General features: G+C 40.0%; 1 protein-coding gene and 2 pseudogenes across 1 annotated transcript in view; 2 read left to right on the top strand and 1 right to left on the bottom strand.

Moving 5' to 3' along the window:
* The window catches only part of Dock3 (dedicator of cytokinesis 3), a 308,913-nt gene that overhangs the window by 277,822 nt on the left and 7,579 nt on the right, over window positions 1-23,512 (bottom strand). The window lies entirely within an intron of this gene.
* On the top strand, window positions 8,672-8,794 carry LOC127690386 (uncharacterized; annotated as a pseudogene).
* Window positions 14,365-14,462, top strand: LOC127690255 (uncharacterized; annotated as a pseudogene).

Below are 23,512 nucleotides of genomic sequence, written 5' to 3'. Positions count from 1 at the left end.
TTGTAATTTTCAAAAGCAGGTGAATGTGAAATTTTCCATAATATAGTTTGGCTTCATTAAGATCTGTAACTGTGCTTGCAGTTTACTCCTGAAGGAAGAGGTTTTTATTTTTTATTCAGTTTTGTTTTATATGGTAGATAGGAAGTATAGCCCAGATTGTTTTCTGACTCACTCACTCTCCAAGGCAGCATACTATACTATTCCCTTGTTTGTTTGTTGTTACTGTTTCTGCTTAGTTGCTAACATTCATATCCCTACTATTAAAGAGAAACCAACCCTTTTCCTTCCAGCATTCATATATAGCAATACTAATAAATGTTTCAATTACACACAAAAGTATAATTTCTAGGCAAGGGAAATCTTATTACCAAACTTTCTCAATTCTAATCTATTACTTTCTGAGTTTTGCTATAGTTTGCTTGTGTTCTCTCTCCTCAGCCTACACCGAATTATCCCCCACTTTCTCTGGTGCCCCAGCTGTTACCTTCATCTACTGACACACAATTGGCAGAATCCTCTGTTCACATTGAATCCTTAGTTCCAGGGATTCAAAGATTTCAAGATATCCTAAAAATACCATACAAGCTGGACTTAAGAAATGAATGAGGGAGAGCAGATTTAAACCATATTGTTTTAGATGGGACTAATGTTGCAATTATCCATAGTCTGAAGAAGTTCATTAGTTTCCATGGAATAGCAATTGCAGTTGATTATTTTTGGAAGCCTGGTAACAGAAACATCATTGTATTTGTCCCTAAGTAGAGAACAATACCAAACCCTACTATCACAGAACAGCACTTTTTAACCCAGCTCCAGGAGCTTGGAATATTATCTTTAACTCTTTCCCGGTCAGTCTTTGGAGAAAGAATTTCTTCTAATGTTGACAGGTTCCTACTACACTTAGCAGAGAAGACTGGGGGTATAATTGTAACAAATGATAACTTCAATGAGTATGTTCAGAGGGGACATATTTATGGTTCTTGGTGACACTCTGGGAAGAAATAGACCTTGCCTAGAAGAATTTCTTCAAAAGGATGTCCTTCCTAGAGACATGCAGCTTCCTCAAATCAATCACTTGCCAAGTGTGGGGACATTTGATCCTGACATTTGGACCCACGGCACCCATGTAGATAAGATACCACACACACCTGCAACCTCCTGCTGAGATCCAGACAGCCTCTTCAAGTCCTTGGCTTTCTCATCAGCCCCACTACACATCTGTGGCTACCCTTCCCAGTGTGCAGCAGAAGCTTCCCATACCAGCATAGAGATCTTCTGCAGAGACAAGTGAGCTAAGGGAGGTACTGCTGAAGATCTTTCCTGACTCTGAACCAAAACGGAAGACTGACCAGATTCTGATAGCTCATCCATACATGAAAGACCTGAATGCCATCTCTGGCCTGGTATTGGATTGAATCTACATGAGGCAGCTGCCAACTGGGATGATGAAAATTATGTGTTCGATCAAAATTGATAAAGATCTGATCCAAGAAATAAAGCATCCATTTGAAAGACACCACTGGAGAAAGGAAAAGACATACAAAGGTAGTAATACCGGAAGACTTATCCCCACTGCATAGGGACAGTGCAACAAACCAGCTGAAGAAGGGCAGACAGTTTACCAGATAGATATCAGACTGGAAAACCTTGAGGCTGAAATGGACATTTGCTGAAAGACAGCTGATCAGGAGTGCAATTATTAAGGATCATCAATCACATCGATACATCTTCATAGGACATTTGGATGGTCAAGATTATGGGATAAGGATCATGGCATAAATGGATCTTCACAAGGACTCTCAAATAGTTAAGAATGTAACTGTTATTTTGTTTTAACAGTAAAACTGTGTAAGATTTTTTGCTTAAACAGAAAGGGTGAAGGGGTAGAGGAGTTTTATTCTAGCAACATGGCTGCTCTGATCAGATTAAGGGGCTTTCTAGTTCTCTGTGATCTGGTTAGAATACAGACCCACCCTTAGTTCACACTTTTAATCCCTCTGCAGTGAGTGTAGTGTGGTGGAGTTGAGTTCATTCATGAGTTCATGCAGGAGTTGAAGCTTGACAATAAGAAGGAAGCACATGATTAGATCAAATTTCCAGTTAGTTTGAGCCCCAACAAAGCAGTTCAGTGAGAAGCCTAAATCAGTCAGCTTGGAGAGGAGTTTGAGGCATAACAGCCGAGTTGAATCAGCCAGCCTCCGTTCAGAAAGAATTAGAAATGGTGAGCTTATTCAGCAGTTAGCTTCTAAGATGCAAATTACATATGACCAATAAAGTATATATTTATACCTTAAAAAAAGAGTATAAACCAAGAAAAGCACTTACAAAAGGGAAATGAAAATGGAGAGTATACATAACAGCTAATATTAACTGAGAACTTGTGTTACTAATTTTGCATGTTGGAATTTTGTGAATTTTCCATGTTCTAATCTTCAAATCTCATAACAATGCTATGAAAGGGAGAAAAATCTAATTTTCTCACATGAAAATAACACACAACAAAAGAATAGAAAACCTGTTCTTTTAGTAACAGCAGCTATGACAATAAATTTCACTAAAATAACTAGTTTCACAAACTGAGTCTCAATAATTTCTCATTTATTATTAAATAATTATTAAATAATTTCTTTATTTATTATTTTTAAATGATACCCTTACTATACATGGCAGAATGAGGGTCTCTAAAACCCGTGAGAAAGAAAGAAAGAAAGAAAGAAAGAAAGAAAGAAAGAAAGAAAGAAAGAAAGAAAGAAAGAAAGAAAGAAAGAAAGAAAGAAAGAAAGAAAGAAAGAAAGAAGTTATGAAATCCATCAAAGCTACAGTTATTCAAAGCTCTTGGGTATTGGGAAAAAAATAGGCAACCAGTCTACAGAACAAAAGATGACATCCATAAACATATCCACACACACACTTCAACTGACCCCTGACAAAGTAACAATGGCAACACAATAGGAAAAAGATGTTTTCAGCAAATGGTGTTAGAAGAACGAGTTTCAACTTGCAAAAAATACACACACACACACACAGTTCAGCCCCTAACTGAGGCAGAGACCTCTCACTCTCCACCAGAAGTAGCACCAACCACCATAAATCCAGGTAGGCAGCCCAACCATAGACCTCCCACACTTTCTCAATGCCCCCCCCCCAATTCAACCCAACCCTCTTCTCCTTGTCACAGTATCCCAAGCCCCAACTCAGGCAGAGACCCCAAAACCTTTGACCTGCAATCTGTCCTGGCAATGGAGACACAGCACGTCTTCTCTTTCCACCTTTTAGTTAATTTGGCTAAGGATCTGACAATCTTAACTGTTTTTCTCAAAGAAGCAACTCTTTTGTTTCACTGATTCTTCATATTATTGTTGTTGTGTGTATGCATGTGTGTGTTTCTATATTATTGATTTTAGTCCTGAGTCTGATTATTTCTTGCCATCTATTCTTTGGGTGTGATACCTTCTTTTTGTTTTAGAGCTTTCAAGTCTTCTGTTCAGTTACTAGCATGAGATCTCGCTAATTTTTTATATAGGCACCTAATGCTATGAACTTTCCTCTTAGATAAGCTTTCATTGTGTCCCATAAGTTTGGGAATGTTGTATATTAATTTTCATTCAATTCTAGAAAGTAATTTCTCTCTTAAATTCTGTCTTGACATATTTTTCATTCAGTAATGAGTCGTTCAGTTTCCATGTGTTTGTAAGCTTTCTTTGTTTTTGTTGCTGTTGATGGTCAAATAGGATGCAGGGTTTATTTCAATTTTCTTGTATCTATTAAGACTTGCTTAGTGTCCAAGTATGTGGTCAGTTTTGGAGAAAGTTCCATGAGCTGCTGAAAAGAAGGCATATTCTTGTATGTTTGAGTGAAATTTTCCATAAATATCTGTTAGGTTCATTTGGTTTATAACATCAGTTAGCGTCAGCTAACTGTTTAAACTGTTTCTCTATTAAAGTTTTGTCTAAATTACATGTCTTTTGGTAAGAATAGTGTACTGAAGTCAACCAGTGAAGTGGAAACTTACTGGGGCAAATACATGAAGGAGTGTTTTCCTTAGCCATTGGTGAATGGCTAAGACAGACCTGTAAAGGAATGTTTTGCAGAAGGAAACACAGAAGAATGTTCTGCTAAAACAAGCACACGTGATGAAGGATTCTTTGCTACTGACACACATATATATTGGTCTGCCTTACACTGCATAGTAGAACTCTGTCAGGACTTCATAGAGAAAAACATAACAAAAAAAAAAAACCCTTCTGGTTGTGTGTTACAGTTTCTTGCCACTTCTGTGGACTTGGGCTGAATGGCAGAGTGATGTTAGCTGACAGATGCACATGCTGAAGCAAGACACATGGAGAACACGTGATATTTGGAAGGTGTAATTAGGACTTAAGGAAATGACAGGGGCTGAGCTTGGCTTGCTTATAGAGCTATCTGTGCAATACTTGCTGGTCTTGACTGATCTTCACATTGCTGAGAGAAGCACAGCTGAGAACTTCTCCTGGCATTCCTGTTGGCCCTGTTCCCTTCTGCTGAGGCTGAGGTCTGGCTGTCTCTCCTAGGTAGCTAACTGCTAGCAATGCTGCTGATTGAGTTTGCTAAACTAACTCTACCAACCTGGACTTCTGGTGTACCATGAGGTGTTTGTGAGTGGATTGAGATGACACTGATAACCTGTGAACTGAACTGCTGCTGATTTCCAGACTACACAGATGAAGTTGCGCCAAAGAACCTTTCTAAACAGGTTCACTCCCCACCCCATCCTTTTTTTCCACTACCTCTGTTGGGTTGTGGGATACAAAGGTGGTTAAAGTATTTAAGAACCATTATTAAAAGAAGACTTTGAAAAAATTAAAGTTACAACCCACTATCACTGTATGAGGGTCAATATATGATTTAGATGTGTAGTATTTCTTTTATAAACATGGGTGCCCTTGTGTTTGGAGCACAGATGTTAAGAATAGCAATGTCTTACAGAAACTTTGTAGTTTTATGAGGTCCAATTTGTCGATTCTTGGTCTTAGAGCATAAGCTATTGGTGTTCTGTTGAGGAAATTTTCCCCTGTGTCCATGTCCTCAAGTGTCTTCTCCAGTTTCTTTTCTATTAGTTTCAGTGTGTCTGGTCTTATGTGAAGGTTCTTGATCCACTTGGACTTGAGCTTAGTACAAGGAGATAAGAATGGATCAATTTGCATTCTTTTGCATGCTGATCTCCAGTTGAACCAGCACCATTTGTTGAAAAGGCTATCTTTTTTTCCACTGGATGGTTTAGCTCCTTTATCAAAGATAAAGTGACCATAATTCTGTGGCTTCATTTCCAGATCTTCAATTCTATTCCATTGATCTACTTGCCTGTCACTGTACCAATACCATGCAGTTTTTAACACAATTGCTCTGTAGTACTGCTTGAGGTCAGGGATACTGATTCCTCCAGAAGTTCTTTTACTGTTAAGAATAGTTTTAGCTATCCTGCGTTTTTTGTTATTCTAGATGAATTTGAGAATTGCTCTTTCTAAGGACAAAACAGCAACCAGCAAATTGGGAAAAGATCTTTACCAACACTACATCCAACAGAGGACTTATATCCAAGATATACAAAGAACTCAAAAAGGTAGACTCCAGAGAGCCAAATATCCCCCTTAAAAATGGGGTACAGAGCTAAACAAAGAATTTTCACCTGAGGAATATCGAATGGCTGAGAATCACCTAAAGAAATGTTCAACATCCTTAGTCATCAGGGAAATGTAAATCAAAACAACCCTGAGATTTCACCTCACACCAGCCAGAATGGCTAATATCAAAAAGTCAGGAGAAAACAGGTGCTGGTGAGGATGTGGAGAAAGAGGAACACTCCTCCACTGCTGGTGGGGTTGCAAGCTGGTACTACCACTCTGGATGTCAGTCTGGCAGTTCCTCAGAAAACTGAGAATGATAATTCCAGAGGACTCTGCTATACCACTCCTAGGCATATACCCAGAGGATTCCCCAGCATGTAATAAGGATACATGCTCCACTATGTTCATAGCAGCTTTATTTATAATAGCCAGAAACTGAAAAGAACCCAGATGTCCCTCAACGGAGGAATGGATACAGAAAATGTGGTATATATACACAATGGAGTACTATTCAGCTATTAGAAAAAATGAATTCATGAAATTCTTAGACAAATGGGTGGAACTGGAGAACATCATCCTAAGTGAGGTAACCCAGTCTCATAAGAACACTCATGGTATGCACTCGCTGATAAATGGATATTAGCCTAGAAGCTTGGAATACCCAAGACACAATGCACATATCAAATGATGCCCCAAAAGAAGGAAGGAGTGGCCCCCTGTCCTGGAAAAGTTCAGTGCAGCAATGTTGGGGAATACCAAGACAGGGAAGTGGGAAGGGGTGGATTGGGAAACAGGGGGAGGAGAGAGGGCTTATGGGACTTTTGGGGAGGGGGGATCCATGAAAGGGAAAATCACTTGCAATGTAAATAAAGATTATATCGAATAAAAAAAAGACAGGAAAAAAAAGAATAGCAATGTCATCTTGGTAGATTTTTTTCCTTTGATGAATATGTAATGTCCCTCTCTATCTCTTTTGAGGTGCTATCTATGTTAAGGTATGTTTCTTGGATATAGCAGAAGGACAGTTCCTAGGTTTCGAATCCATTCTATTAGTCTGTATCTTTTTACTAGGGAACTGAGGCCACTAATGTTCAGAGCCATTAATTATCAGTGTTTGTTGATTCCTGTTTTTATTGTTGTTACTGTTGTTGTGGTGGTGGTGGTCATGGTCATGGTGGTGGTGTAAGGTTTTTATCCCCTCCTTTTAGGAAAAATAAATACAAGTCATAACTTTATTTCTCTTTCCCCATATTGAGTTACTAAATGTTCTTTTATCTTTTCATAATTCCTTATTCTTCTTGATGAAATTCAGACTGGGTTTTATTCTTTTCTAGTTGAGACCAGTAGATGAAGAGAGACTGAATTGCATTAGGCATGCAAATATATAATAGTTGAAAAATTGAATAAATCTATAAGATATGAGGTAATAAAATCCATGACAAGTCTGTTGGTCAGTTTAAACTAATATATGTATAATGTCTTTACATAATCTCTCACACACAGTGACTAAAAAAAAAAAATGGAAGAGGCAGTTGACAAGAATAAAAAAACACTAAGATTCTATGTGTGCCTTTTACTGTTATAAATTTCTCCAGTTAAGACTTGGCTTATGAAATAGGTTAAGTCAAACTTGCTTAATATAAATAGTGTAAATTCTAAGAACAAAAATACACACTCTCCAAGATCTATGTAAAGTCCCTTTGTGAAAAAGTTAAGACATAAAATAAAAAATGGGTTCAGCCAGGCGGTGGTGGCGCACGCCTGTAATCCTAGCACTCGGGAGGCAGAGGCAGGCGGATTTCTGAGTTTGAGGCCAGCATGGTCTACAGAGTGAGTTCCAGGCCAGCCAGGGCCACACAGAGAAAACCTGTCTCCAAAAAAAAAAAAACCCCAAAAATAAAACAAAAACAAAAAATGGGTTCAAATCCATACATGAATTAGCAACTATACTTCTATTCTCAAAACAAGATGCTGATAAATACACTGTCAAGGAGCTTCATCATTACAACCAAATGACAAACACGAGACCTAAAGACAACGAGGAGGAGTATGAAGAGCTTCCATTTGCTTCCATGGAAAACAAATGACTTTTCCAAGATTGAACAGGAAAGATTCCTTCCCTATAAAAACTGTCCACAATTACTGATAAAGTCTACACTATTCATGAGTGACTTTATCCATGACCCCCTTATTTGTGCTTATGGTCTGTGTGTGCATGTATGCCATGCATGTGCATGTGGACACTGTATGTCTTCCTCAAACTTCCACTTTATTTTTTGGGACAGGATCTCTCACTGAACCTAGGGCTCACAAACTCATCTAAAGAGGTGGGCCAGTGAGTTCCATTGATCTACCTGTCTCCACTTCACCATTGACAGGATTAGAGGCATGTAATCCTGAACTCAAATTTGTATATGTAAGAGCTGGAGATCCCAACGCAGGTCTCCGTGCTTGCCGTGCACAGCAAGTACTTTATTAACTAAGCCACCTGCAGCCCCATAGACCCCTTATCACCATTTATCTCTCACAATTCTAATGCTTCAACTAACTTTTACTTGTAGCTCATCTTCACACAAAATACTATCTAATTCTACCCATCTGTTGGTTGTCTTTTGGATCAAGACTTAAAAAGAAATTCCAGCCAAAACCAAGATACAAAAAGTAAATTAGGAAATATGAGAGACTAAAATGAACTGAAATGTCTCTTTTGATTTGGTATCCCAAGCTCAGACTAGGCTAAAAGGGAAAAAATATTATATTCTTAGTCTACACTGTTCATTATTGAGGGGGGAATTTTTCTTGAAAAGGCAAACTGAGTGTCCTCTTAACCAGGTTAACAAAAACATCTTACAATTACAACTCCTTCACTGACACAAAAAAATACATAAAACATTTTATGCTAAAAAAAAAAAAAAAAAAAAAAGACCCAATCAAAGAGCTGCACAAGGTAAATTTAAAGGGGAGGGAGGATTGAGCCAAGAACTCTTGGAGAGGGAACTGGGAGGAGGCAACATTTGGAATGTAAATAAATAAAACATTTTTTTTTAGAAAAAAAAAAATCCCATTCAGCTGCTCCTAGAAGCTCACAGCTGTGTTCTATGTGTGTCAGTAGGTGGCAAAAAAGGAGAGAGGTTATATCTAAGCTCAGTATTCTGACCTATGAACATCTGAATGATTAGTAGCCTCACACTCTCTGAAAAACAGCAAGCCTGAGATAACCACCAATCCAATGGGGACTCGGACAGGGAGCTAGCCTGAGACAACCACCAATCCCACTCTGCCCAGGTCCTGGAAAACTCCCAGGACTGGGAGCAATCCTGAGACTAAAAGAACCCCCTCCTGGGACTAAGGGCCCAGGGCAGGAGTTAGCCTGAGACAGATGACCCTACCATGGGACCACTAGAGAAGACGAGGTGAAGAAAAAGCCCAAGATGGGCGGCAGCGGCAGCAGCAACAGCAGTGGCGGCTGGTCCAGAGGAAGGGCCATCAGCAGTAGAACCAAGCAGACAGGGTCCAGGCAGACCCTGCGCCCACGACCACTGGCCATCGCTGGCCAGCCAGGCTGCAAGCAGCGGCGGATTTACATCCTTTCACCACACAGAAGCCACATCAGAACTCTGCCTCCCGCCAGTCAGTTACGAGGCTTCCTTATTGGTTCTCAGTCACCAGAGAAATCAGACTGAGGTACGCAAATATAACCCGAGACCAACATCTCGGGGGTCTAAGCCCGACAGGCGTTGGCCTGCATACAGGCCCTGGGCTGATGGGGGGGGGGGGTCACCGGGGTGCAAACCCGGCCAGGAGGTTGTTTGCCCTGGGTGGTTTGTGCGCCACCGCCATTTTGCCTACAGGAAGCCAGAGAGACCTAGCAGGCAAAACCAAACCAGCTAACAGGCATAGCCCGAGGCGGTCATAGCAGGGGTCTCAGACAGTCAGGCCCTGGACTGCCCCCAGGCCCTGGGCTGCTCTGCTCGGTGGGCCATCTGTGTGCCAACCCGGCCAGGAGGTTGTTAGCCCAGCAGACTCTCCCAGCACTCTCAGGGAGCACATGCACACCACCATCCTAGCCACCTGTCAGACCCAATTAACACTCACAGCTGAGGGGAATTTTGCTCCGACATTGGCCTGCCAGGCTTTTGCCTAGCCTCAGGGCCTGAGCAGCTAGGCTAGCCTTGTGTGCACCAACCCGGTTGAGAGTTCCGCTGCCCAGCAGAGTGAGCAGCACACAGAAAAGGTCCCTGCAGAATACAGCCTCAGCACTCCCTGAAGGAGCAAAGGGGCACCATCTGGCTCACAGACACAATCTGGGGCAAAGAAAGCTAGGGCTGCAAGGGCACCCAAGAGGAGGAAAGCACATCAGCAATCTGCAACAGGGGAAACCCTGCCATCCAGTGTTGCAGAAATAGCCCTAGAGCCTCTCAGGAGGCTGAAACACCAGCCAGAGACAAGACCAATTAGCTCCAGAGAACAAGATGGCAAAGGGCAAGCGCAGGTACGCTACTAACAGAAATCTAGGCAATATGGCAGCATCTGAACCAAACTCTCCAACATCAGCAAGTCCTGGTTATGCCAACACACCAGAGAAACAAGATTTGGATTTAAAATCACTGTTCATGATGCTGCTAGAAGAACACAAAAAGGACATGAATGAATCTCTTAAAGAAATACAGGGGAACATGAATAAGCTAGAAACCCGTATAATGGAAACACAAAAATCACTTAAAGAAATGCAGGAGAATAAGGCCCAAGAGATAGAAGTCAATAAAGAAGAAAGGCAAAAAAAACTTAAAGAAATGCAGGAGAACTTGAGTCAACAGGCAGAAGTCATGAAAAAGGAAACACAAAAATCTCTTAAAGAATTACAGGAAAACACAAACAAACCAATGATGGAACTGAGCAAAACCATCATGGATCTAAAAACAGAAGTAGAAACAACTAAGAAATCACAAAGGGAGACAACTTTGGAGATAGAAAACCTTGAGAAGAAATCAGGGGCCATAGATGCAAATATAAACAACAGAATACAAGAGATAGAAGAAAGAATCTCAGATGCTGAAGATACCATAGAAACCATTGACTCAACTGTCAAAGAAAATGCAAAATGCAAAAAGCTTGTATCCCATAACATCCAGGAAATCCAGGATACAATGAGAAGACCAAACCTAAGGATTATAGGTATAGATGAGAGTGAAGATTTACAACAGAAAAGGCCAGCAAATATCTTCAACAAAATTATGGAAGAAAACTTTCCTAACTTAAAGAGAGAGATGCCTATGAATATACAAGAAGCCTACAGAATTCCAAACAGACTGGACCTGAGCAGAAATACTTCCCGTCACATAATAATCAAACCCCAAATGCACTAAACAAAGAAAGAATATTAAAGACAGAAAGAGAGAAAGGCCAAGTAACATATAAAGGAAGACCTATCAGAATCACAGCAGACTTTTCACCTGAGACTATGAAGGCTAGAAGATCCTGGGCAGATCTCATGCAGACTCTAAGAGAACACAAATGCCAGCCAAAACTACTATATCCAGCAAAACTCTCAATCACCATAGATGGAGAAACCAAAATATTCCATGACAAAACCAAATTTACACAATATCTTTCCACAAACCCAGCCCTACAAAGGATAATAGGAGGAAAACACCAATACAAGGAGGGAAACTTCACCCTGGAAAAAGCAAGATAGTAACCTTTCATCAAACCCAAAAGAAGTTAAACAATCAAATTTAAAAAATAACGTCAAAAATGACAGGAAATAACAATCACTATTCCTTAATATCTCTTAACATCAATGGACTCAATGCCCCAATAAAAAGACATAGACTAACTAACTGGATACGTAAACAGAACCCTACATTTTGCTGCTTACAGGAAACACACCTCAGGGTCAAAGACAAACACTATCTTAGAGTAAAAGGCTAGAAGACAATTTTACAAGCAAATGGTCTCAGGAAACAAGCTGGAGTAGCCATTTTAATATCAGATAAAATTGACTTTCAACCCAAAGTCATCAAAAGAGACTCTGAGGGTCATTTCTTGCTGGTCAAAGGAAAAATACAACAAGAAGAACTCTCAATCCTGAACATCTATGCTCCAAATGCAAGGGCACCCTCTTTCGTAAAAGAAACTTTATTAAAGCTCAAAGCACACATTGTACCTAACACAATAATTGTGGGTGACTTCAACACTGCACTTTCCTCAATGGACCGATCAGGAAAACAGAAACTAAACAGGGACACAATGAAACTAATTGAAGCTTTGGACCAATTAGATTTAACAGATATATATAGAACATTCTATCCTAAATCAAAAGAATATACCTTTTTCTTAGCACCTCATGGTACCTTCTCCAAAATCGACCATATAATTGGTCACAAGACAGACCTCAACAAATATAAGAAGATCGAACTAATCCCATGCCTCCTATCAGATCACTATGGAGTAAAAGAGGTCTTCAATAGCAACAAAAACATCAGAAAACCCACATAGACGTGGAAGCTGAACAATATTCTACTCAATGATACCTTGGTCAAGGAAGAAATAAAGAAAGAAATTAAAGACTTTTTAGAACACAATGAAAATGAAGACACAACAACCCAAATCTATGAGACACAATGAAAGCAGTGCTAAGAGGAAAACTCATAGCCCTGAGTGCCTCCAAAAAGAAAATGGAGAGACCATACATTACCAGCTTAATGACACACCTGAAAGCCCTGGAACAAAAAGAAGCTATTTCACCCAGGAGGAGTAGAAGGCAGGAAATCATCAAACTCAGGGCCGAAATCAATCAAGTAGAAACAAAGAGAACCATACAAAAAATCAACAAAACCAGGAACTGGTTCTTTGAGAAAATCAACAAGATAGATAAACCCTTAGCCAGACTGGCCGAAGGGCACAGAGAAAGTATCCAAATTAACAAACTTAGAAATGAAAAGGGAGATATAACAACGGAAACTGAGGAAATCCAAAAAGTCATCAGATCCTACTACAAGAGCCTGTACTCAACACAACTGGAGAATCTGGAGGAAATGGACAATTTCCTTAACAGATACTAAATACCAAAATTAAATCAGGACCAAATAGATCATCTAAACAGTCCCATAATGCCTAAAGAAATAGAAGGAGTCATAGAAAGTCTTCCAACCAAAAAAAGCACAGGACCAGATGGTTTCAGTGCAGAATTCTACCAGACCTTCAAAGAAGAGTTAACACCAATACTCTTCAAACTATTCCACAAAATAGAAACAGAAGGAACACTACCCAATTCCTTCTACGAAGCCACAGTTACGCTGATACCAAAACTACACAAAGATCCAACAAAGAAAGAGAACTTCAGACCAACTTCCCTTATGAACACCGATGCAAAAATACTCAATAAAATTCTTGCCCACCGAATCCAAGAACACATCAAAACGATCATCCACCATGATCCAGTAGGCTTTATCCCGGGAATGCAGGGTTGGTTCAATATACGGAAATCCATCAATGCAATCCACTACATAAACAAACTCAAAGAAAAAAGCCACATCGTCATTTCATTGGATGCTGAAAAAGCATTTGACAAAATTCAGCATCCTTTCATGCTTAAAGTCTTGGAAAGAACAGGAATTCAAGGCCCATACTTAAACATAGTAAAAGCAATATACAGCAAACCGGTAGCCAGCATCAAACTAAATGGAGAGAAACTTGAAGCAATCCCACTAAAATCAGGGACTAGACAGGGCTGCCCCCTCTCTCCTTATCTTTTCAATAATGTACTTGAGGTACTAGCTCGGGCAATTCGACAACATAAGGAGGTCAAAGGGATACAAATTGGAAAGGAAGAAGTCAAACTATCATTATTTGCAAATGACATGATAGTCTACCTAAGTGACCCAAAAAACTCCACTAGAGAACTCCTACAGCTGATAAACAACTTCAGCAAAGTGGCAGGTTATAAAATCAACACAAGCAAATCAGTGGCCTTCCTATACTCAAAGGATAAGCAGGCTGAGAAAGAAATTAGGGAAATGACCCCCTTCACAATAGCCACAAACAGTATAAAGTATCTTGGGGTGACTCTTACCAAACATGTGAAAGATCTTTATGACAAGAACTTCAAGACTCTGAAGAAGGAAATGGAAGAAGACCTCAAAAAATGGGAAAACCTCCCATGCTCATGGATCGGCAGGATCAATATAGTTAAAATGGCCATTTTGCCAAAAGCAATATACAGATTCAATGCAATACCCATCAAAATCCCAACTCAATTCTTCACAGAGTTAGAAAGAGAAATTATCAAATTCATCTGGAATAACAAAAAACCCAGGATAGCTAAAACTATTCTCAGCAACAAAAGAAATTCTGGGGGAATCAGTATCCCTGACCTCAAGCAATACTACAGAGCAATAGTGTTAAAAACTGCATGGTATTGGTACAGTAACAGGCAGGCGGATCAATGGAACAGGATTGAAGATCCAGAAATGAACCCAACAAAGGGGCTGAAAACATCCAATGGAAAAAAGATAGCCTTTTCAACAAATGGTGCTGGTTCCACTGGAGGTCAGCATGCAGAAGAATGCGAATTGATCCATCCTTGTCTCCTTGTACTAAACTCAAATCCAAATGGATCAAGGACCTCCACATAAATCCAGACACTCTGAAGCTAATAGAAAAGAAACTGGGGAAGACCCTTGAGGACATCGGTACAGGGAGAAAGTTTCTGAACAGAACACCAATAGCGTGTGCTCTAAGATCAAGAATTGACAAATGGGTGCTTGCTTCGGCAGCACATATACTAAAATTGGAACGATACAGAGAAGATTAGCATGGCCCCTGCGCATCGAATAAAAAAAAAATGAGTATGTAAGTGAGACAGGGGAAGGACATTAGCTCCATGTGGGTAATGCCAGCCATGCAAGCAAAGGGCAAACTCTCTGGGGCTCCTACACGTTCACCCTGAGGCAGTCTTAGATTATTCTGATAACTATTTGCTTCTTTGAGGGACTCAGAGGAGGGGGTTAAAAAATGGCAGAACCAGTAAACGCTATTATTTAATAACATAAATGTAATGTGTAAGCCAAGAGGCCACTGAAATGTTTGTAACTTGAAAGAGGACTAAAGTCTTCCCATAAACCTGTCTTACCATGTGACATCAAAATTGCCCTACTAGTGCTTGTTTTCCTCTCTGTGCTTACAAACATATTTCGTTTCTTTGTAAAAAAAAATTAAAAAAAAAAAAAGAATTGACAAATGGGACCTCATAAAATTACAAAGTTTCTGTATGGCAAAGGACACCATCAAAAGGACAAATCGGCACCCAACAAATTGGGAAAAGAACTTCACCAATCCTACATCAGATAGAGGGCTAATATCCAATATATATAAAGAACTCAAGAAGTTAGACTCCAGAAAACCAAACAACCTTATTAAAAAATGGGGTACAGAGTTAAACAAAGAATTCTCACCTGAAGAAATTCGGATGGCGGAGAAGCATCTTAAAAAATGCTCAACTTCATTAGTCATTAGGGTAATGCAAATCAAAACAACCCTGAGATTTCACCTTATACCAGTCAGAATGGCTAAGATTAAAAATTCAGGAGACAGCAGGTGTTGGAGAGGATGTGGAGAAAGAGGAACACTCCTTCACTGCTGGTGGGGTTGCAAATTGGTACAACCACTCTGGAAATCAGTCTGGCGGTTCCTCTGAAAACTGGGCACCTCACTTCCAGAAGATCCTGCTATACCACTCCTGGGCATATACCCAGAGGATTCCCCACCATGTAATAAGGATACATGCTCTACTATGTTCATAGCAGCCCTATTTATAATTGCCAGATGCTGGAAAGAACCCAGGTATCCCTCAACAGAAAAGTGGATACAAAAAATGTGGTATATCTGCACAATGGAAACCATTAGAAACAATGAATTCATGAAATTCTTAGGCAAATGGATGGAGCTAGAAAACATCATACTAAGTGAGGTAACCCAGACTCAAAAGGTGAATCATGGTATGCACTCACTAATAAGTGGATATTAACCTAGAAAACTGGAATACCCAAAACATAATCCATACATCAAATGAGGTACAAGAAGAAAGGAGGAGTGGCCCCTTGTTCTGGAAAGACTCAGTGAAGCAGTATTCGGCAAAACCAGAATGGGGAAGTGGGAAGGGGTGGGTGGGACAACAGGGGGAGAGAAGGGGCCTTATGGGACTTTCGGGGAGTGGGGGGCTAGAAAAGGGGAAATCATTTGAAATGTAAATAAAAAATATATCGAATAAAAAAAGAATAAAAAAAAAAAAGAAAGAAAAAGCCCAAGATGACCACCAGACCAGCACTATGGGACCTGGACAGGGAGCTGGCCTGAGACAACCACCAGTCCTTGAGATAATTCCCTGCCCAGACACTCAGAGACCCTAGAAGCCTTTTTTTGTTGTTTTTTGTTTTTGTGGTTTTTTTTTTTTTTTTTTTTTGAGACAAGGTTTCTCTGTGTAGCCTTGGCTGACCTAGAACTCACTCTGTAGACCAGGCTGGCCTCGAACTCAGAAATCCGCCTGCCTCTGCCTCCCAGAGTGCTGGGATTACAGGCGTGCTTCACCATGCCCGGCCCCAGAAGCCTTAAAGGAGCAAGTAAGTGGTAGAGAAATGGAAGAGAAACATAAACAGAGAGATGTGAGCACAATGAAGAAAGGAAGAACTAAAAACTCAAGGGTAATGAGAAACAGCCTAAGAAGAGTAGCCAGTGATGTCACCTGGGATCATGGTGAGGTCTTGTCCTATGCTGCCCCAGGAGGGAGCAGGCTTATTCCTATTTAAGGGCTGTGTAGAACTGGCCCACCCCTCATCTGGGCATCATGGGAGAGCTGTCCCTGGAGACTTGTGAGTTGACTCTACCCCTAGCCAGCTGTAGTATTCCACATAGCAGTAGTTGATTGGGAGCCGAGCCAAGCCCTCAAAGACATGAGCATAGGAGTCCCCACCCTACTACTTACTGTGTGGTAGCATAGATTGAGAAAGAGATAGCCTTCTCCCCTCTCAACACCTGAGGCAAGCAGGAGACCTGGCCCTGAGGTTAAGAGAGCAGGAGAGCTGTCCCTGCCACTCACCAGCTGCAGCACTCAGAATAGTGGACCCTGAACACCTCGCCTGGGCTCACAGCAGAACTGACCCTAGTAGCATAGGGGTGGGGGATGCACAACTCCAAGAGCTTGAGCGTGGGAGAGCTGGCCCACCTATCAACCATGGGGCAAAGAGGGAGAGAGGACCCCCTACACACCCCTTACCACCTATGGCAAGCAGGAAAGCTGGTCCCTCAGTCATTAGAGTGGGAAAGAAAACCCTGCCCCTCACCTGCTGCAGCAGTCAGGCAAGCAGGCCTGCCAGGGCAGTACAGTAGAACTGGATGTAGAATACAGAGGTTGCATGTGAGCCAGCTGGGTGGTATGGAGAAAGGAGAGACACCCTCCTTCTCTCCCTCATCCCTCACCATCTATGACAGGCAGGAGAGCTGGCCACCACCGCTGCCGCTGCCTACAGCATGTCTCAGTGGGTAGAAGTGCTTGTCTGCAAGCACAGAAATCGGAGTTTGAACATGATATAAAAGTGGATGAAGAAAACTAACTTCACAAAATTGTCCTCTAACCTCTCTAAACACACTGTGGCACATGTTCCCATACACAAATACCACACATATGTATGAGCACATACATAGACACATGCAATAATAAATAAATAATTTAAATGTCATGTATAATCAAATGTGTTTAAAAATTAAAGTATGACAGCAAACTCAATTTCTCACTAATAAATATTAGTGTCTCTTTTATACCAGGGATTTTAAAATTTAAGAGTATAATGGTTACTTATATTGTACTATGACAGTACCTGACCAAGAAACTTAAGGGAGGATTTATTTTAGCTCATAGTTTGAAGAGACAATCCACTGTAGAAGACAGAGCTCCTGATCACACACCATGTCTAAAGCAAGGCAAAAAAGAAATATGCATGCAGCATTCAACTAGCTGCTTCCTCCTTCCCTTTTTAGTCCCAGAACCCAGCCTGTGAAGAGGTGAGGTGCCTCAGCTAACTCCATCTCTGTACATGCCTTCAAAGACATGCCTAGTATGCATCTCCTAATGGTAAGATTAACCACCACAACATTATTTGCAGCACATTCTGCTTAAGCAGTTGGTTTCACAAAGAAGTAAAATATTATCGGAGCTGTTTTAAATAAAAAATAACCATGTTAATCTCTGAATTCGAGGCCAGAATGTTCTATGGAGTGAGTTCCAGGACAGTCAAGGTTTATACAGAAAAACCCTGTCCTGAAAAACTAAAAATAAAAAACAAACAAAATAACCCATGTTAGGCTTAAGAGCAAGAAACAAGCCACAGATTTTAGAAGACCTGGATTGACTTTCAAAGATAATAACTTCATAAAAGTATTATAAAATCAACATACAAAATGAGAAGAAATTGAGAACAATAGACAAGTACTAGAGAAGAAGGATGCACAATGGTTTGTAACTGTGAATACCATTAAGTGCTCAGTGATTACTTAATGTGGGAATGAGATGTGGTTGTGAGATTTGCATCTGTCCTCATAATACTGCATTACATCTTCAGTAGTCACACCAAATGCTTCATATAAATTAAATCACTTCAAATCAACTTGAAAAATAAATAGGGTTTACTTTTTCACTCAAAGACAATAACAAAAAATGTATTTAAAATGTTCTAATTTTTAAGAGTTATTTATTATGTAAACAGTGTTCTGCCTGAATGTATGTCTGCAGATCAAAAGAGGGTACCAGATCACATTATAGACAGCCACAATGTGATTGCTGAGAATTGAACTCAGGACCTCTGGAAGAGCAGCCAGTGCTCTTAAACTTTGAGCCATCTCTCTGCCCCAAAAAAAGAAGTTCTTAATATTGGTATAGATATGAGATTACTTTATGTGAAAGGCATAATATTGAAATACATGCATAAAATGTGGCAATGACTTAGTCTTGTCCCACATTCTGTGCTGGAAGTTTTACCACTTATAATTTCAACATTAATGAACATCACTTTGGTAAACATACATTTTTGTGGAAATTGTAAAATGAACTTGCTAGGCACCCAATGCAAGTGAAGCCACACTATCCCACAGAGGCAAAAAGTACCTCTACAATGCTGCTGGCTGAGAAGCTGTACAAGTGGGCAGTGTTACCTCAAAGAATAGAGCCTCTATAAAGACCGGGCCATGTGACAGTCAACAAATAGCAGCCAAAACAGGTGCAAACCAAGTGAGTAAGGTCAAAAGTATTAACTGGAGCTCAAGGTAGTACCCCCTTTGACAAGACATTCCAAGCCTTGTTTTTCAAACATATATTTTTTTCACTGACAAAAGTAAAACAATCCAATCCAAACTTAAGCCAATGCCCAGTTAGAGAAATATCACAGAGTAGCAAAAGATACATCAAACAAAAAAGTACAATCTCTTCTCTAAAAATCTGATTTAATTTTTTTGAAAAAAAATCATTCAGGCTGTTAAAATGGCTCAGCAGGTAAAAATATTTGTTGCACAAACCTGCGTTTAATCCTCAGCACCATGTAAAGCTGGAAAGAAAAAACTAATTTCACAGCATTAATTTCTGACCTCCATACAGGTACCAGGGCACACATGCCTGTTCATATAAGCAATAATAAAAAGAATTTTAATTGTTTCCTTGTGTTTGTTTCCTTGTGAAGGACTGACTAGAATGAGTGCACATTCTAAAACCCATGTAAGAAACCAACAGTAAATTTGAGAGCCCAAAACAACCTACAACTTTTAAAAAATATTTTCTTTTTTTTTCTTTCACCATTATATATTTATTTTTAATAGTGCTTCACTTTGAAAACAAGTTTTTAAGTCACAGGAAGTGAAGAATGCTAGACCAGTTGGACACGCCTAGTGGTAATGAGCTTCTTGGCAGACTGAGGCAGGAAAATGACAAGAATGAGGCTAGGCTGGGCTCCAGAGTGAGTTCAAGGACAGCCTGCAATGCATCATTTGGCGAGAGTTTACTCAAAATAACAAGTGGGGTGAAATGGGTGGTAATACAGCTTAGGAGGAGCTCCTACTTAGTGTGTATGCATTCCTTCAAAAACAAGTACATAAAATACAAAAGACAATCTATGTTCATGCTTCTGCTATAAACCATCACAGTAAGAATATCAGCCTGGAAAACCAGGTAGGGAAAATGGGAGTGAAAATTAACTGTCTGGGAATGGATAAGGTCAAAGACCACTATTTGCAGATGATGCTATCATGTCTACGTTGGCTCTTTTTTTTTCTTTTTTTTTTCTTTTCTATATTCTTTGTTTACATTCCAAATGATTTCCCCTTTCCAGGATCCCCCCTCCCCATATGTCCCATAAACCTTCTTCTCTCCATCCCTTCTCCAATCACCTCCCTCCTTTTTCTCTGTCCTTATATTCCCTTCCCATGCTAGATCAATCCTTTCTGGGATCAGGACCCTCTCCATACTTCTTCATGGGAGTTATTTGTTAGGCGATTTGTGCCTTCGGTATTCAGAGCTTCTGGGCTAATTAATATCCACTTATCAGAGATTGCATTCCATGTGTATTCTTTTGTGATTGGGTTACCTCGCTTAGGATGATATTTTCCAGATCAAACCATTTGCCTAAAAATTTTGTGAATTCATTGTTTCTAATTGCTGAGTAGTATTCCATTGTGTAAATATACCACATTTTCTGTATCTATTCCTCCTTTGAGGGGCATCTGGGTTCTTTCCAGCTTCTGGCTATTATAAATAAGGCTGCTATGAACATAATGGAGCATGTGTCTTTATTGCATGCTGGGAAATCCTTTGGGTATATGCCCAGGAGAGGTATAGCAGGGTCCTCTGGAAGTCTCATGTCCAGTTTTCTGAGGAACCTCCAGACTGATTTCCACAGTGGTTGTACCATCTTACAGCCCCACCAGCAGTGGAGGAGTGTTCCTCTTTCTCCACATCCTCGCCAACACCTGCTGTCTCTTGAGTTTTTGACCTTAGCCATTCTGACTGGTGTAAGGTGAAATCTCAGGGTTGTTTTGATCTGCATTTCCCTAATGACTAATGATGTTGAGCACTTCTTAAGGTACCTCTCAGCCATCCGAATTTCTTCAGGTGAAAATTCTTTGTTAAGATCTGTACCCCATTTTTAATAGGGTTATTTGGTTCCCTGGGGTCTAACTTTTTGAGTTCTTTGTATATATTGGATATTAGCCCTCTATCAGATGTGGGGTTGGTGAATATCCTTTCCCAATTTGATGGTTGCGGTTTTGTCCTTTTAACAGTGTCCTTTGCCTTACAGAAACTTTGTAATTTTATGAGGTCCCATTTGTCAATTCTTGATCTTAAAGCATAAGCTATTGGTGATCTGTTCAGGAACTTTTCCCCTGTGCCCATGTCCTCAAGGGTCTTCCCCAGTTTCTTTTCTATTAGTTTCAGTGTGTCTGGTTTTACATGGAGGTCCTTGATCCACTTGGAGTGAAGTTTAGTACCTGGAGATAAGAATGGATCAATTCGAATTCTTCTGCATGCTGACCTCCAATTGATCCAGCACCATTTGTTGAAAAGGCTATCTTTTTTCCACTGGATGTTTTTGGCTCCTTTGTCGAAGATCAAGTGACCATAGGTGTGTGGATTCATTTCTGGATCTTCAATTCTATTCCATTGTCCACTTGTCTGTCACTGTGCCAATACCATGCAGTTTTTAACACTATTGCTCTGTAGTATTGCTTGAAGTCAGGGATACTGAATCCCCCAGAATTTCTTTTGTTGTTGAGAATAGTTTTAGCTATCCTGGGTTTCTTGTTATTCCAGATGAATTTGAGAATTGCTTTTTCTAACTCTGTGAAGAACTGAGTTGGGATTTTGATGGGGATTGCATTGAATCTGTAGATCGCTTTTGGCAAGATGGCCATTTTGACTATATTAATCCTTCCAATCCACGAGCATGGCAGATTTTTCCATTTTCTGATGTCTTCTTCGATTTCCTTCTTCAGAGACCTGAAGTTCTTGTCATACAGATCTTTCACTTGTTTGGTTAGAGTCACACCAAGATACTTTATATTGTTTGTGGCTATTTTGAAGGGTGTCATTTCCCTAACTTCTTTCTCAGCCTGCTTATCCTTTAAGTATAGGAAGGCAACTGATTTGCTTGAGTTGATTTTATAACAAGCCACTTTGCTGAAGTTGTTTATCAGCTGTAGGAGTTCTCTGGTGGAGGTATTTGGGTCACTTAAGTAGACTATCATGTCATCTGCAAATAGTGATAATTTGACTTCTTCCTTTCCAATTTGTATCCCCTTGACCTCCTTATGTTGTCTAATTGCTCTAGCTAGAACTTCAAGTACTATATTGAAAAGATATGGAGAGAGAGAACAGCCTTGTCTAGTCCCTGATTTTAGTGGGATTGCTTCAAGTTTCTCTCCATTTAGTTTGATGTTGGCTACCGATTTGCTGTATATTGCTTTAACGATGTTTAGGTATGGGCCTTGAATTCCTGTTCTTTCCAATACTTTTAGCATGAAAGGATGCTGGATTTTGTCAAAAGCTTTTTCTGATCTAATGAGATGATCATATGGGTTTTTTTCTTTGAGTTTGTTTATGTAGTGGATAGCATTAATGGATTTCCTTATATTGAACCATCCCTGCATCCCTGGGATGAAGCCTACTTGATCATGGTGGATGATCGTTTTGATGTGTTCTTGGATTCGGTTGGCAAGAATTTTATTAAGTATTTATTAAGTATTAATTTTATTAAGTATTTTTGCATCAATATTCATAAGATTGGCCTGAAGTTCTCTTTCTTTGTTGGATCTTTGTGTGGTTTTGGTATTGTGGCGTAATTGTGGCTTCATAGAATGAGTTGGGTAGAGTTCCTTCTATTTCTATTTTGTGGAATAGTTTGAAGAGTATTGGTGTTAGGTCTTCTATGAAGGTCTGATAGAACTCTGCACTGAAGCTATCTGGTCCCGTGCTTTTTTTTGGTTGGGAGACTTTCTATGACCCTTTTTATTTCTTCAGGTGTTATGGGACTGTTTAGTTGATCTATTTGATCTTGATTTAGTTTTGGTGTCGGATATCTGTCTAGGAAACTGTCCATTTCCTCCAGATTCTCCAGTTGTGTTGAGTATAGGCTTTTGTAGTAAGATCTAATGATTTTTTGAATTTCCTCAGTTTCTGTTGTTATATCTCCCTTTTCATTTCTAAATTTGTTAATCTGGATACTGTCTCTGTGCCCTTTGGTTAATCTGGCTAAGGGTTTATCTATCTTGTTGATTTTCTCAAAGAACCAGCTCCTGGTTTTGTTGATTCTTTGTATGGTTCTCTTTTTATAACATTAGTAGTTATAACTTTAGGATGGTAAAAACCAAGCCAGGAAGCTTACTTAGTATGGTAGAGCAGATTAAGACCCAGAGTGGTGGGCACACACCTGAAACTTAAACAACTTCCCAAACTTAAACAATTTCCCCATCAGATTCTTGGCCTGGAACACGTGCCACACTCCTTACATAAAGAAATGTGGCCTGTGGTCATGTAAGCCCAAAACAGAGTTCTCCATGCTAATGAGGTACCTAGAGAAACTGAGGGCTTAGCCAATAAGCTTCTCCCAAACATTCCTCCCTGCAAAACATATTTAATCTCAGGTCCACCCTGAGAAGTGGGTATGGTCAATATACATCCATTTTCCACATTGAGCAGCCAATAAATGATATGGATAAACATGGACCGTCTTTTTCATCTACCACCACCATGCAGAATGTGCAGGTCTTCGCCTACAAAGCCACAGCTAAATCCTGTAGAAGGCCTCTCTGCACTTCCAGCCTGCCTCCTCCAAGCTAAAGACAATCATCACTGAGACAAGCCAGAGCTCCCCTTT

This window comes from Apodemus sylvaticus, chromosome 7 (genome assembly GCF_947179515.1).
Source record: "Apodemus sylvaticus chromosome 7, mApoSyl1.1, whole genome shotgun sequence".
In the NCBI taxonomy this organism is placed as follows: Eukaryota; Metazoa; Chordata; class Mammalia; order Rodentia; family Muridae; genus Apodemus; species Apodemus sylvaticus.
Note: the sequence above shows the minus strand (reverse complement) of the source record. Positions and strands in the feature narration are given on the sequence as shown.